The 15,906-nt window shown below is 39.0% G+C and overlaps 1 protein-coding gene and 2 long non-coding RNA genes across 4 annotated transcripts in view; 2 read left to right on the top strand and 1 right to left on the bottom strand.

The window, feature by feature from the left end:
- The first annotated feature begins 906 nt into the window (after nucleotides 1-906).
- Nucleotides 907-15,906, top strand: part of LOC139634442 (uncharacterized) — a 34,039-nt gene continuing 19,039 nt past the window's right edge. For both annotated transcript variants that reach the window (XM_071500897.1, XM_071500896.1), the window contains exon 1: nucleotides 907-1,393. The gene's annotated coding sequence lies outside the window, so the exon portion shown is untranslated. The remainder of the gene's footprint in view (nucleotides 1,394-15,906) is intronic.
- LOC139634441 (uncharacterized) lies at nucleotides 5,139-8,717 on the bottom strand. Its single transcript, XR_011693964.1, has 3 exons — nucleotides 8,475-8,717; nucleotides 8,309-8,377; nucleotides 5,139-6,125 (listed from the first exon to the last, which is right to left on the bottom strand). It is a non-coding gene; the product is annotated as an uncharacterized lncRNA (long non-coding RNA).
- On the top strand, nucleotides 11,259-14,296 carry LOC139633617 (uncharacterized). The gene is made up of 4 exons (XR_011693791.1): nucleotides 11,259-11,396; nucleotides 11,586-11,716; nucleotides 11,800-11,893; nucleotides 14,272-14,296. It is a non-coding gene; the product is annotated as an uncharacterized lncRNA (long non-coding RNA).

Raw genomic sequence — 15,906 nt, 5'->3', positions numbered from 1 at the left:
AACTCGTGCTTATTTTGATCAAAAATGACACTGTTCATTTTCTGGTCTCAGTGTACGAGGCTGAATTCATTCCTCAGTACCATATGTACTCTGTAAGGAAAAACAATGAAAAGATGCAGTGTGTGAACATCACTGACTTCATTGATTACTATCCATTGTCATCTTACATTAAGCATGGATGCCAAATAGTTCCATTTAAAACAGTGTGCTGTCACACTAATGGATGTATTGCAGGGATGCTCTGATCACATTTTTTTTTTTTGCTGCCAAGCACCGATTGTGAATGAGTAGAGCCGGACGATATGGCAAAACATTTATCACTATAATCTTTTTCATATCAATCGATAAATATACATTACATTATGAATCAAGTCAATATTTGAACATCAAAGTTTCCTTGAACGTTAAATTTCATCAGGACTTCCTTGGGCAAAAGAAAACACAGTATTTTTGACCAAAATACCTCTCAATGTTGTGACAATATTGTAGGGATGACTGGAGTTCCCCCTCACAAAAAATGTACATAATAAGATTATTGATAAATAATAATCAGTAATGTGGATGTAATGACCAAGTGGCAAGTGGGAAATTTTTGAATAGCTAGAACAGTCTGGTAAGTTCAGAATATTACATCACTTTACTGTAATACAGCCTTTAAAACCAGGAAAACGATATTACGATATCCAAAATCTAACGATATGATGATTTCTAGTCTCATATCATATATCTGTATTGTCTAGCTCTATTAATGACAAATATCGGCTGATCCAATTTTTTTACTGATCTTTTTTGAATAGTCTTTGGCCTTAGAAAGTGGTGCAAAATGCTGGTCACTGCAGGTTTACATGAGCAGCTAACATGTAGTTCAGCTTATGTTAGGAATAAACACATTTAACGCATGTGTTTGTGCTAACCTGGTCCGCCTGCTATAGCTGTCCAGGTGGAAACTCAGTGTTGCGCAGCATACAAACACCAACTCTGCTGAGAAATGGCTCAAGTGTTGAGCAGTCGATAACAATAAAGCTATAATATGGCTTTATTGTGATCCTGATATCATATCAGGATTTGCTGATCTGATATTGATTACTGAAGATCGGCTAATTTCAGTCGGAGCATCCCTAATGTCTTGGGCTGTCATTCTGGTGTTAAAACTTTATTATTATCTCTCTTTTATATTCAGAAATGGATGATGCACACCAAAGCAACATACGGAGCGCCATTACAAAGGTGATGCCAGACCTCCCAGCTTCAATGCTAGATATTTTAGAGGAGACACTACAATCTTTGGGGGTGGAGACCACAGAGGATTTCCAGTTCATCCAGGAAGCTGATCTGCTTTCAGTACTGAGACCAATCCAAGCAAGAAAACTGGTGGCTGCCTGGAAACAAACCAGTAAGTACATTTCAACAAAATTTATTTTCAAGTATTACCAAGGATAAAACAGCATTCCATACATTTTTATAATTTCATTTAGGGCTGTGCGATATGACCAAAATCTCATATCCCGATATATTATATCCAGATATTATATATTATATCCAGATTATATCTGCAGTATAGTGGAACATGTTAGCTGAAGGGATTCCCGACTCAGCCACAACTGCTATGCTGGCTGACTTGTGTACAGAAGTGGTACAGACACTCAATCTACTACAATCATTTTGAGAATGATCAAACCCATGATTGAGGAGAGTTTTCACAGGAAGGAAACTCAGGCTGATTTAACCACATCTCTGCAGAACCTCAACACAAAAGTGGGAGACTCTCTCTCTGATAGCTTTGCTGTCGCTCTTCATGTCCCACAGGAGAAATGTGAGAGTGCTGAACAGCTGACAGCACTAGTGGAGAGGGAAGTTTCACAAAAAGTCCACTCTATTGTGTCTGTGGCCATCAGCAGCCCTGTCTGGCCTTCACAGCCTGCTGTTTTTGTCAGTGGCTCCATGTCCAACATTACGTCTCTTGCTCAAATGGTGTCTCATGCTGCCAAATGTCTGACAAGATATTTGAAGAACCTGAAATTCCAGTGCCTGGGAGAGTGCTGGCATCCAGAAATCATCGAGTCTGCCCCACACAAAAGCTCAGAGTCCACATCAGAGATCCTTGAAATAGAGGAACCAGAGAAATGTGAAACACCTCTGAGCATAAAGTCCAAGATCTCTGTCCCCTTAGCAACGAAAGCTGTGACTGACATTTTCATGAAAGGGTCCAGCGAGACACCAGACGTGACAGAAGAAGATTCTTCCCTGTCTGTCATGTCTCTGGATGTTCTGGATGTTCAGGAGGCAGCATCTGATATCGTCAAAGTTATACTGGAGGATCTGCATTATGACAACTTTGAATATGTTGCTGGATGCAGCGAGAAAAGCAGCTCACCGACACCTCATTTTAATATGAGTTTAATTTTTAACAAGGTGAGAGAGTTCTTTGCCGCGTTCTTTGCCCCTAGTGGTCAGTGTGAAGCAGCCATTTTGGCTCTTTCACACATGCCATACTAATAAACTCCACCTAAGTGGCCATAACTCAAACATGAATTGCCCAATCAGTTCCAAATTTCACAGGATTGATTAGAGTCCCGTCCTGAATACATCTATACTCAATAGTTATATGGAAGTGGCAAAATAGCTCAATAGTGCCCCCTAGAAGATTTCAAACAAGCGGCCCCTGCCGTACATTTGACCTGGATTTAGGTGCTTCTAAATAAAATTTATTATTATTATTTAGATTTATGAAATTTAATCCACGTCTAACTCATTAAGACCTACAAAAAAGCCTCTTGGTGACATGTGCTGAATTCAAAAGGAAGTCGGCAAACACCCCCAACTGCTGCGCACTGTCTCACTCTCAAAATTTCCCGCGGGGGGAATTTCCTAGTTTAATTTAAAATATTGTGAACAGTGACTCATGCAGGCCACAAGGTGGCAAAAAACAAGTGAGCTGGAAGTAAGAAGTTGTTAGCAGAGTTAGCACAAGATGATGTATGAAAACAGTGCAATGTCATGCATTTTCCTCTGTTAGTTTGGTAAAGGATGTTGAGGTACCGATCAATGGGAAATTCTAATTGAACGTTTTGAATCTGAAGTATCTTAATTTCTGTATATCATGCAACACTTTTGAATGGTAATAACTAATGTGCTGTTAATTCTTTTCTGCTTTTACAGGAACCTCTTGCTATGCTTCAAGGCAGTTCATGCTTGCCGTACCGCAAAGTCGTGAATGACCACATCCCCACCTTCATTGCTGCCGTCTGCCTCATGCTCGGAAGCTATTACTGCTTCAACATTCATTATCCCGTGGATCTGGGCTCCACACTTGAGTTCCTTCAGAGGTAAAGAAATATTTTTTTTAATTTCCTCCTTTAGAACAAATCACTGTATATATTGGTTGATTATGAATTTTTGTGTTCACAAAGGTGTTTCCTCAACATCAACCCAGAGAAGGGCACCAAGGTGGAATCAAAAAAACACAAGAAGCAGTCAGTCAACCCGAGAGTCCTCACCCTCATCGCTGATCTCTCTGATCGTGAATGGAGAGAGACATGTTAGACAAGGACTTTTCAAAGCTAACTGACAGAGTTCTGAATGTCAGTGTTAAAGTTTAAGTACAGCAAAGCACTGTTCAATATAACAAGTGCTAAAGTGTAAGTACAGCAAAGCACTGTTCAGTATAACAAGTGCTGAGTGAGATTAGTTTTAAAAGGATCAGTGGGGTTGCATGGGGTAGAAATGCCCACTGAGTATATTAGTTAGTAGTATATTCTTTTAAATTTATGTGAACATTTTGTATTCATGCATTCAATTTAATAAAACTGAAGAACATTTGAGCTTGTGTTTCAGTGCATTTGTGACACTACAGAGTAGGTTGAAGGCTGGTGACATTGTTGCTAAGATTCTCCTTTACAGTAGGTAAACTGAAGACATCCAATACATCTTTTAACATGGTAAGAGCAAATTCTCTTAATTATCTGTACACTTGTATAAATTAGCTTGTCTCTTTCACAAGTGTTAATATTTAAATATTATGCTACTGTCACCTTTCAGGCATTGCATCCAAAGTTCTATGACTGGTTATGGACTTAGAGGGAACAACTTAATGGCTTTGTGTCAGCCAGGAAAATGGTGAGTCTCTAATCCATGTAAATGCCAAAAAACTGTTTTTGTTTTTAACTTTTAAAGATATTATTTCTGCTTTACTGGACAGTGGCACTAGAGATAGACAAGAAACACAGTGGAGAGAGAGGGGATGATATGTAGCGTGGCCCAAGCCACAATTGAACCTTGGCCGCTGTGATATTAAAAATATGTGTTACATGGTCTTTGGCTGGCCCAGCTGCTCATGTTTTTGAGTCATTTGATTGTAATTTGTAATCTGTGTGTTGGAAAGAGTGAAAGAGTTGATGATTTCATATTTCACTTGAGGGGATGTATATCCTGTCTTCTTATATCTCATTACACTTTCTTTCAGGTAGTCTACTAGTGGTTGTACTTGACTTGGATGTATTACGAAGGAAACATTTATTAACACTTGATCTAGGCGAATTCAAAGATAACACAACAAGTGAGAGTGATCCCTTTAACACCTTAGCCATACCATTTTTTAACAAATAATTTCACCTTCTCCACAGCACGGTGCAGCTGGATAATGCAAGGCAGTCAACTTTGCAGGAATGCGGTATGGCCAGTACTCTGATTCGTCGTCATCATTATCAGCACTCAGCTTCAGTGAGTACATTTAAATAGATAGGCTTCTGAACTGGTGCTGCCATTAAATGTTTTTGTTTCTTCATACCTGTCAAATATTTACATGGCCACATCAATAATTATGTCTCCCATATATGTCTACTACCCTGTTATCTGGAGTTCCTTCAGGGTAAATCCTCGGAACTATCCTTAAAAAAATTTAAATCACTGAGTCGATGTCAAATCAAAAGCATGGTGTGTTTTCAGCTGTAGCCTCCACAATTTCTCCCTCACTCTCTCTCAAACTATTAGATCTGCTAAATCTGTTAACTGTTTTAAGCGCCTCCTGAAATCATATTTAAACGTTGGCCTTTTTGTGAGATTTTTTAAACCTACTCTTCATTCACCATTGAATTTTTTTTCTGTTCCAACTTCTTTAATTAATGTTTTGTTTTTTGTTGTTGTTGTTGTTGTTGTTGTGGGAAGCACTTTGCAACAGTGTAAGTGCTATATAATAATAATTATCATTATTATCATTAACAATTTTTTCTTTGTTGTCTTTCTTTGTCTGGTTGCAGAGAGATTCATGCCAGTCCACAGTAAACACCTGATTGAAGACTGCTGGTGAATTTTCAAGCAGGAATGATGACAAAACCTGCCCAAAGTTCCAGTTTCCTTAACATTGTACCATGTCTGTATGAGACTCTGTCCCACCTGTCTTCAGTCAAGTCTGGACCCAATGAGTAGATGCAAGCACAACTCAAACTTCACTCAATCGATCTCCCTCAAGTGCACAGTGCCAACAGCTTCATACAAACATACAGTAGGAAAAAAAAAATCAGTATTACGGACAGGATTCAGGATTTAGGCTGCAATTCGACAAGGGTGAAACAAATACTGATGATCACTTAGTCCTCAAAAGTGACTGTTTCTACCTTTCACACTAATACAATAAAATAAATGAAATACTCCTGATGACCTGTGTAACCTGCCTCTGCTCTAACTGCTAGTGGTAAAGACTGGGAGATACAGTTTATTTTATCAGTGCATTAATTACCTCGTGGACCAGAAAAATCAGAAGTCCAGATCGCTACAGGAGAAAGGGGTATTAGCAATGTGCATTAAATGACAGAGTAAAGAATTCACACGACCAACAGGTAAGTTTTTTTAGTGTCTTACATTGTGTTGATTTAAATAAAATAAAAAAATAAAAAATATATATAAAATAAAAAAAATAAATTCAAATCTTAAGCACACACATGAGATATCAACAACTGTTTCAATAAACCCAGTCTCTAAATAAATCAGTCTCTGTTTTGGGTGGCTTGCCACAACCACTGAGGCTCCCTTCTACCTTTACAGAATGGGAGGGATCCAAGCAGAAGTAGAAGAAGAAGTCTTCATGCAGATCTCAATCCAGGAATTCATACAAAGAAAAGAAACCCGGCCTATAAGGGCCAAAAAGAGGGTTACTGTAATATTCATGTGAACAAAATATACTTTTAAATGTAAATAAATGCATATAAACACACATATTTATAGATGTATATTGTAACATTGTTTCTTAATATTCATTTTAACTAGTCTTCACTGTCATTAAATTAACTGAACACATTTCTCAGGGTTGACATGAGACAAAATGCAAAATGGCTGAACATTTCTCTCCGTTCATCTCTTCTTTTTTTCCCCGCCACTCACTCTCAGGAAAAAAAACAAAACACGGAGTGAGAGTAATGTAGATAAAACACCGTAATATAAAACAATTTTTTAAACACAACACACATGAATTCACTGCCTGTTCATCTATATTAACATCAGCAGATGCACATTTCAACTCCGTTTACCGGACTTTTATCAATAAAGTTTACTCACCAGAGGCTCAAGCATCATATATATATATATATATATATATATATATATATATATATATACACATACACATATATACATACATATATATACACACACACACACTCCGGGCACAAAGCAGAGTACACGGCTCTCATCAGTCCAGGTTCCGCTTTTTAAGAGACAGGAACACAGGAGTTCAGTAATGTGTAACCTCACAAATATAATTTAGCGAAGGACATGTGGCTAATGGCTTGAGCTAGCGCCACGGATGCTAATAAACACAACTTACGTTATCCTTCGCTCTCTGCGCCGGTGATAAAAGTCACACAGACGTTGGAATATCTGGCTCTCTCACACAAAACTGTAATATCTGCAGCGAAGGGTTAGCATGCAGCCACCTCGACGAAGGCCCGGCAGAGACAGAAGCAAAAACAACAGGACTGCACGTACGCCCTGACGGTTAAGCTACGTGACTATCCCGCCAACTCCTCATGCCGCTGAATCTTGTACACTTTGAGAAAGGCACATTCGCCACACTTGAAATAAAACAAAATACTCTTTTTCAAACAGATAAATGACTTATGTATATTAATGTTTTTAATCTATTTATTGACATATTTATGATTTTAATCATAAATCCTTTTTATTCATTTTATGTAAGATAATTTTAAATCAAACTCTATTTATTTGTCACAAAAAGTATGAATTTATTTATTTATTGATCTAATCAATTAACTGGTGAACTGGACTACTAATAAGGGCCTAGTAACCTGGGTTACACCTGCAAAACTATATTCCAGAGTGATGGTTTCCTTCTATGTATAGCTCATTGGAGCTCAGTTTGACAACAGAAGGCTGAATTTATCTCTGTAGGCATCATGCTCAGGCACTGCATCAATCTAACCTTTGCTTTGTTTCTGTTTTCTGGCTGCAGAGAGGATCATGCCAGTCTACAGTGGACACCAGATGGACAACATACGAGTCTTCAAGCAGAACTGGTGACCGCTGAATGCTTTAAGTTCCAGTTTCTTGAACACCATGTCCATGTTAAGAGCCCTCGTCAGCCAAGTCTGGACTCAGTGACTCATTGGTGTTGATCAACACAGGGCAAGTGGCTCCTTTTTTCATGATGTTTATTTCTTCTATGGACTATCCTTCATATGTATGGACACACACTGTCTTTTCAAGATGTCAAAACTGCCTTGTGAGTATACTGGACAAGTTCTGTTTTTCACAGAGAATGTGTATATGCAAAGAGAGGTTCTTAAAGTTTATCAATTATAGTCTGTACTTTGGTTTACAATGGGCTTAATTGTTTATTTCCTTTATAATTTACCATTTGCATTTGCTGACTGTAAAATCAATTCCATATGTGTTGTACCATATTTTTTACGGTGAAATTCTGGCAACCACAGCTGCCAGTATTTTACCGTAAATTCTACGGATTTTTTTTTTTTACAGCATTAATTTTATAATTTTGAGGGTGGTATGAAACACATTCAAATAAAAAAAAAATAAACCAAAACACTGCTTTCCCTCTCAGCAAAGTTGATTTTGTGAACTTTAACCTTCACTAAACACAGACAAACAACAGTAGTGTCTGCTTTCCTACATAAACAGAAAATAAGACACTCAGCCACATCACTACCACCATCATTTACAGTGAAATAACGTAAATAAGCAGAAAGATATATTTTCAGCATTCAAACATGTTATTACAACGGATCCTGCATGAACTTAAATAACTTCTTTTTAACATGTAAATCATAAACTCACTCACGTCCAGTGGATAGTCTACAGCCTCGATTCACACCTGGACACAGCATACAAACACTCCTCTTTCTCCCCTCTGTAATGTGCATCAATATACAAAATCACACTTTTTCGTAAAATAAACAATATATGACGCCATAACAAGGACTTTTATCATTCATTGTGTCACTTACGCCGATCCGCCGCTCAGCTCCGTCCTCAGCAGAGTGGAGACAGCCTCACACGCACCTGACGATATGCTCCCACTGACAAAGTGCGTTTACTCGTCACACACCAGCTTGTTAGCTCTGTAACACTCATCTACTGACTCTGCTAACTGTTCACTCTGTGATTTACCGTTCTTCAGTATGTTTATATCCTCACAGTTGACAATTACACACCATAGCAGTCGCTAGCTTCACGGTCGGCAATATTTCGCGGGTCTGTCAGGTATCATGGGACTTCCGAGTTCTCGCGAGATTTGCAGTCGCTGGTGTTAAAGTGACAGTAACCTATTTTACTCCCTTATCACCCAACAAATACACAAAAAGCACTGTAACCCCAGTTCACCCGGCTACATTTACAAAGATTAAAACCCCATGGCTTAAAAATATATATTAGAAAGATTGATATTTGGCTGTGTGCACAGCTGGAGGTGTCCTGTTAAAAGTTTTACAGGCCTCTCTTTTACTATTGTGGTCTATGGGAAAAATGCTTTTTGGGCCGCAGGGGGATTTTTCGCTGCAATACCACGAGTGGCCACTGGAAAAAAATTGGCTGCAAGGCCGCTCAGTTCGCTGAGTGTTCCCCCGGGAACCTTAGTGGAACGTTTCCGGGGGAACGTTTCCGGGTGGGAACCTTCAGAGTATAGATGCCACAGAAAAAAAAACCTCATGACTATAAATTGTGAACCATTCTGATTTATCCCAGGGCACAGTTACAAATTTGGTCACACTTGCATTTGCCTTTTATTTCTAAAAATAAAAGTAAAAGTCTGTTTTGGGCTTCTCCAACAGGGGATAAAATGTACAATATGACCAAATCAACATGGATCATTTAAAAACTCTTGATTGAAAACATGCTTTGTCAGCTGAGGCCTCACTCAAGATCAAATTTATATTTTCCCCTCCCTGTTCAGCAAGACAAATAGAAATTCTTTGTTAAAAAAAAAAACAAAAAAACAAAACAAAACATGCATTTCATTTATTTATTTATTTATTTAAACAAATTGAACTATTTTAAAAACACTGGCAGAGACGTCAACCTGAAGTTAGCATAACATCCGGTAACAAGATGGGTTGAGGTGCTTTTTACATCGCAGAACCTTCGGAGGATCCCAACCATAGACTGTATATAAATCCCAACCATAGATGTATTATAAGATTATAAGAAGGTCTGATAATACATCCATGGTCCATCCATCATCCAAAAACTGTCCTGCAGTCCTGGTGAAGACAACATCTTAGCCAGCAACACCACATTGTCTCCAGTGTTGGAGAGACAGTTCATCAAGTAAGTGTTGGGGACACTTGCCTCAGTGGCTAAACCTAGCCTAGCTAACAAGCAAACAGTGGAGGTGGAGGATGAAGTCATGCTAACACAAGGCGTGAACATGTGAATGGATTAATACGCTATGAACAGCTCCCATAAAGACACTTGTTACACTGACAGTTCAAGTGCTGCTTTTATTCTTGGTAAATGTTGTCTTGTTTATCCTTCAGTGGTCAAGATGTTGATGAAGGTGAAACATGGAGAGACAAAGAAATATGTGAAACTGGAAGAAGTCAGCTTCTCATATTTTATCAGTGCAGGTAAGTTAAGTATGTTTAGTACGAAGTCATTAAAGGGGAAGTGATGAAAATCTTGTGAATGAAGTTTTGATTTTTATGCTTCAGTGCAGCACAAGTTCCTCATGCCAGAAAATGACGAGCAGGGCATAGAGGTGGATGAGGACGTGTTTCCTGAACTTGCCACAGCCAGAGAAGTGTGTTGTATCATCTCACTGATGACGGTAAGTTGATAATAACTTTCTGTTTTGTTCTGTGTGTTGTTTTGTGGATGTTTATGAGAGATTTGTATCTTAACTGTGAAAGAAACAGTGCTAATATTTGTCTGATATTCTGCGCTACCACAATAAAAAATATATTAAAAAATATGATTAAAAATAATCTCTCCACAATAAATTGTATGTATCATGTGAATTTCAGACCCTCAACTAGCAGAATTACACAAGAACACAGCTGTGCTGCTCAGACCTGACAGGATTTGTGACACTCACACCTCCTGGTAAGTCTGTTTATAGTAAATGTTATAATGAAATATAACATGTCCATGTGATTTTTTTGGAGGCAAGTTGTGATTTTGGGGTAAATTAAAGTTTTGCTACATTGTGGTAACACATAAAAATCTTTCATCATGAGTGATTTTATAAAATATAAACACATAAAATATTCTAAAATGCAAACTACAGTTGAAGTTAGTTTTATTTTATTTCTCCATAGCAGTACTGTAGATGTTAGACGAGCACAGATTGAAGAAAGGTTATTTTCCCCAACCAGAATTTACACTGTTACCAAATGTATACTGTTGTGTGATCACAGCTGACCCCATGAGAGTGTCAGAGTATCAAGCACATAGTTATCATTAGTTATCATAAAATTTCTAATGCTTAACAGGAGAAAATGTTGAATTGTTGTCAGTATACATAAGTGATGAGACAGCATGTGTCTTGGATGGGTCTGCAGGCTTTCATTCTCACTAAAGACTGCATCAAATGATTTCACTGATTAGCAGTCCCTCCAGAAGTTTGCAGGAACTTGCTCGTAAAATCACCGGCTGAGGTGAATGATTGGAATGAAAATGTGACATTTGTTGGCACTCAGTGGCATCCTAGCATATATGGTATTTTTGTGGTGGTTGGTTTTGATTGTATGTGCCCTGTATCCTGATTTTGTTATCTGTGATCCTCAGAGTTGACTGTGCAGCAGCAAGACGGTGAAGGGCCTTGCTTCCCCAATCTAACAGATTCGTTCTACGTCTCAACTTTAAGCAGTGACACAAGTGATCCTGGATGTCAGACTATCCAAGCTTTCATGGACAGCGCCCATGCAAGAAATGTCATTGTATTACTTTCATTCTTATACATCTTGCTCTTTAGTTTACCAGACCTCAGGCCCAACAAATGAAGGAATTGAAAAAATATTGTAATTTATCATTTGTATGATCAATAGATTGGACTAGTTGTTTGGGTTAAAAAATGATGTATTTGTTGTACATTGATGTTTTTTATTTTATACCAAATGTAGACAGTGGCGCAGATTCTCACGTCCTAGCCAGCAGGATGACTGTGACTAAAGAATATGAAGATACTGGGAGTTTGAAAGATTCCACCAGGTGATTAATGGTGAACATCATTGTAGCTCACATGTGTGAAAAGGTAAGAGGCTTGATGTTAACAACATAAGATTCTCATTTGTATGGGGTTGAAGAATCTTATCACAAACAATACTGCTTTTGCAGGAGAGCTGTAAGTAAAGCAACAGAGGAGTCTCATTCCCTCAGGATTGTGTGACTCTTCCCATCTTTGAAGAACCCAGATTCAAAAAAGGGATATGTGAGTTAAGCTAGAAAGGAAGTGGCATTCTACTAACCTGGAAGAATCTCTAAAGGCTTGGAAAGACAGCCTATTGGCGTATAAAAAAAGTCTCAGTAAAGCCAGAGCATCCGATTATTCATCATTGATAGAAGAAAACAAGAATAATCCCAGGTTTCTGTTCAGCACTGTAGCCAGGCTGACAGACAGCCACAGCTCTGTTGACCCATCTATACCTTTAGCCCTCAGTTGTAATGACTTTATGAGCTTCTTTACAAATAAAATTGTCTCTGTTAGAGAAAAAATTCACCATCTCCTCCCCACAGCTGGCTCAGATGTACTGTCCAGTTCAGCAGCCTCAGAGTCAACTGTAACTGGCTTATATTTTGACTGTTTCTCTCCTGTAGATCTCTCTGAGCTCGCTTCAACAGTTTCTTCATCTAAACCATCGACTTGTCTTCTAGACCCCGTTCCAACAAGGCTGTTCAAATAAGTTTTTCCTTTAATCGACACCTCTATATCAAGTCTGATTAACTTATCTTTATCAACAGGTTATGTACCGCAGGCTTTTAAAGTTGCAGTAATTAAACCTCTACTTAAAAAGCCTACTCTTGATCCAGATGTTTAAGCCAATTATAGACCTATATCCAACCTCCCCTTTATCTCCAAAATCCTTGAGAAGGTCATTGCAAACCAGTTATGTGATTATTTGCACAGGAATGGTTTGTTAGAAGATATTCAGTCAGGTTTTAGAGTCCATCACAGTACAGAAACAGCTCTGGTTAAGGTTACCAATGATCTCCTCATAGCCTCAGACAATGGACTTGTTTCTATACTTGTCCTTCTAGATTTAGTGCTGCATTTGACACCATCGATCATAAGATTTTATCACAGAGACTAGAGCATATGGTCGGCATTAAAGGAACCGCACTAAGCTGGTTTAAGTCATATTTGTCAGATAGACTCCAGTTTGTTCATGTTAATAATGACTCTTCTGTCATTACTAAAGTCAGTCATGGAGTTCCACAAGGTTCTGTGCTAGGACCAATATTTTTCAGTCTAGATATGCTTCCTCTGGGAAACATTATCAGGAGGCATCAGATACATTTCCATTGTTACGCAGATGACACCCAGCTGTACTTATCCTTGAAGCCAGGTGAGACTAACCAGGTAGTCAAGCTTCAGGTGTGTCTTAAGGACATAAAAACCTGGATAATTTCTTACTCTTAAATTCAGACAAGACTGAAGTTATTGTAATTGGCCCAAAACACCTCAGAGATACACTATGTGATTATATACTGACTGTGGATGACATCACCTTGGCCTCCAGTGCTACAGTCAGAAACCTTGGTGTCATTTTTGACCAGGACTTGTCCTTTACTTCACATATAAAGCAAGTCTCTAGGACAGCCTTCTTCCACCTGCGCAATATTGCAAAAATCAGATCCATTCTGTGTCTAAAGGATGCTGAAAAACTAGTTCATGCATTTGTTACCTCAAGACTGGACGACTGTAACTCTTTATTGTCAGGATGTCCCAGAAATTCAGTAAAAAGCCTCCAACTGATCCAGAATGCGGCAGCACGAGTACTGACAGGAACTAGGAAACGAGATCACATCTCTCCTGTGTTAGCCTCTCTGCATTGGCTCCCTGTAAAATCCAGGATAGAATTTAAAATCCTCCTCCTCACCTACAAAGCCATTAATGGTCAGGCACCATCGTATCTTAAAGAGCTCATAGTTCCCTATTTTCCCAATAGGACACTTCGCTCTCTAAATGCAGGTCTACTTGTGGTTCCCAGAGTTTGTGAGAGCAGAAGGGGGGGCAGAGCCTTCAGCTATCAGGCTCCTCTCCTGTGGAACCAGCTCCCAGTGTGGGTTCGGGAGGCAGACACCCTCTCTACCTTTAAGATCAGGCTTAAAACTGTCCTGTTTAGTAAAGCTTAGCACAGCTTAGCACAGCTGTTCCTGGTCTCTCTCTCTCTATTCTCCTCTCTCCTCCCCCCACCCCCCCTTTTTCTCCTCCTAAACCCCCAACCGGTCGAGGCAGACGGCCGCCCACCCTGAGCCCGGTTCTGTTGGAGGTTTCTTCCTGTTAAAAGGGAGATTTTCCTCCCCCCTGTCGCCAAGCGCTTGCTCTTTGTGGGAACTGTTGGGTTTTTCTCTGTAACAAAGTAAGGTCTTGATCTTACCCTGTAAAGTGCCTCGAGATAATGTATATTATGATTTGGCGCTATACAAATAAAATTGAATTGAGTTTGCATTGTAGCCATTGTGTGAAATAGTGATGGTGGTTACTTTGTGGTTTATTGATTTTTTTTTTTGTGTGTGTGTGTATAAGCAGCACATATAGACTGTTACTGTGTACATTTCAAACAGAAATTCCCTTTTTATTTTCAGGAACATTTCTATGACATTCAGAGCAACACAGGCTTTCTTGAGTGGTGTGTCAAGACTCTGCAACGTCAATCCAGAACCACATCTACATCCCATAACAGAGCAGTGCTCAGAGGAGGTCCCACATCATCGAGAATATTTGGTTCCATAGATGACCAGAAAATCCAAGATGAATGCATGGAGGCCAGGTCTCTTCTTCACCACACCACTGACCGTGACTTTGTCTTCCAAAAGACGAGAGAAACCTTTCACTATTGTCAGCAGATGCTCCGTGATCCACAGCGATCAGTAGACATACTTCAAATGTTTTCCCGTTTCTTGGACACCAAGGGATTGGTAGGTAACAAATTTTAAGTGAATCTGAAAAACATTTGAAAAAAATACTCAGTTTATATTCAGTGATTCGAATGGTAGTCCTTCCCTTTATTAGATTTAGCAAGATTTCATACTGATGTTTGGAGCAGAGACCTCTTCCCGGTTCCTGGAAAAATGCAACATCAGTTTTAAAGATGAGATCTTCCAAGAGGCTCGGGCCCTCAGAGAGACGCCTCTCTTGAAGAAACAGCTGAAATCTGCCCTGAATGAAGAATCTGACACTGCTGATGAGCCAGGTAGTACTACAACAGTCATACTTCATTAGGGCAGTAATGAGTTGTCAAAAAATCTTGACTGCTTGCAGAAGAAAGGAGAATTTGATGTTTACTAAAAAACAATACATTTAAATAACATGTTGACATTATTTTTGACTACAGAAAGGGATGACGAAAATGATTTCAGCTGGACTTTAGTCTATAGTTTGACAGTCTTGTCTGACAGTATCATCTACATCCTGTATGCTGTTTATCAGTGAAGCTCTATGATGTTTCTACTCTGAAATATTCAAACTCAAGACTCCGTGTTTTTATGGCTCCACAATTCCCCACCTTGATCAAACCTGAATCTGTCTATTAAGATAAAGTTTGTGGAATTGACCAATGCACAGCACAAGTTTGTAATGACTTGCCCACTCAGAGTAGTGAGGTTTAAAATGTTAGATGAATAAGAGAAGACAGAAGTAACCTTGTCCTCCTCAAGGTAGAAATGTGAAGACAGATATTCTTAAGTAAATTGTGTTATTTACACTGTGTGCAGAGTGGGACAGCGACATGGCGTCTCTTCTTGTTTTGCTGCACTTTCTCACTTCACAAGCAGCTGGGAGGAAGCGGCCAAAGAAGATCAGAGGCAGAGAGGCAGCTGATCATCTGCTGAGATTTCACAAGGTTTGTCAAGACAATACAATCCAGTTCCAAATATTGTGGTTCATGCATAATTTTTAAACTAATGGCTTTTATTTAAATGTTTTTCTTTGTGTTTCAGTCCTGCCAGAGCCTGGAGGATCACCTCATTATAATTGAAGGAAACCCCCAGCCCTATTTTCTGGCCATAGGGACTTTGAAAGCAGAGGTTTTCAGTTTCTCCATAGTCTTCAGTAGAAAGCTTCTCCCATGTCAGTCATGTACATCCTTGGGAACATTTGATGAGTTGTTCAAGTCACATTTTGTTTTCTTTGTGAAATATGACGATGCTCTGTCCAGCCTGTACACATTTTTGTAGACTCCTCTGTACAACATTGATATGGACACAACAGAAGAAACTCCA

Source organism: Trachinotus anak, unplaced genomic scaffold, assembly GCF_046630095.1.
Source record: "Trachinotus anak isolate AG129_WGS33_773 ecotype Australia unplaced genomic scaffold, CSIRO_AGI_Tana_v1 ptg000016l, whole genome shotgun sequence".
Classification (NCBI taxonomy): domain Eukaryota; kingdom Metazoa; phylum Chordata; class Actinopteri; order Carangiformes; family Carangidae; genus Trachinotus; species Trachinotus anak.
The sequence above is the reverse complement of the archived record's forward strand: the minus strand, read 5'-3'. Positions and strand labels throughout refer to the sequence as shown.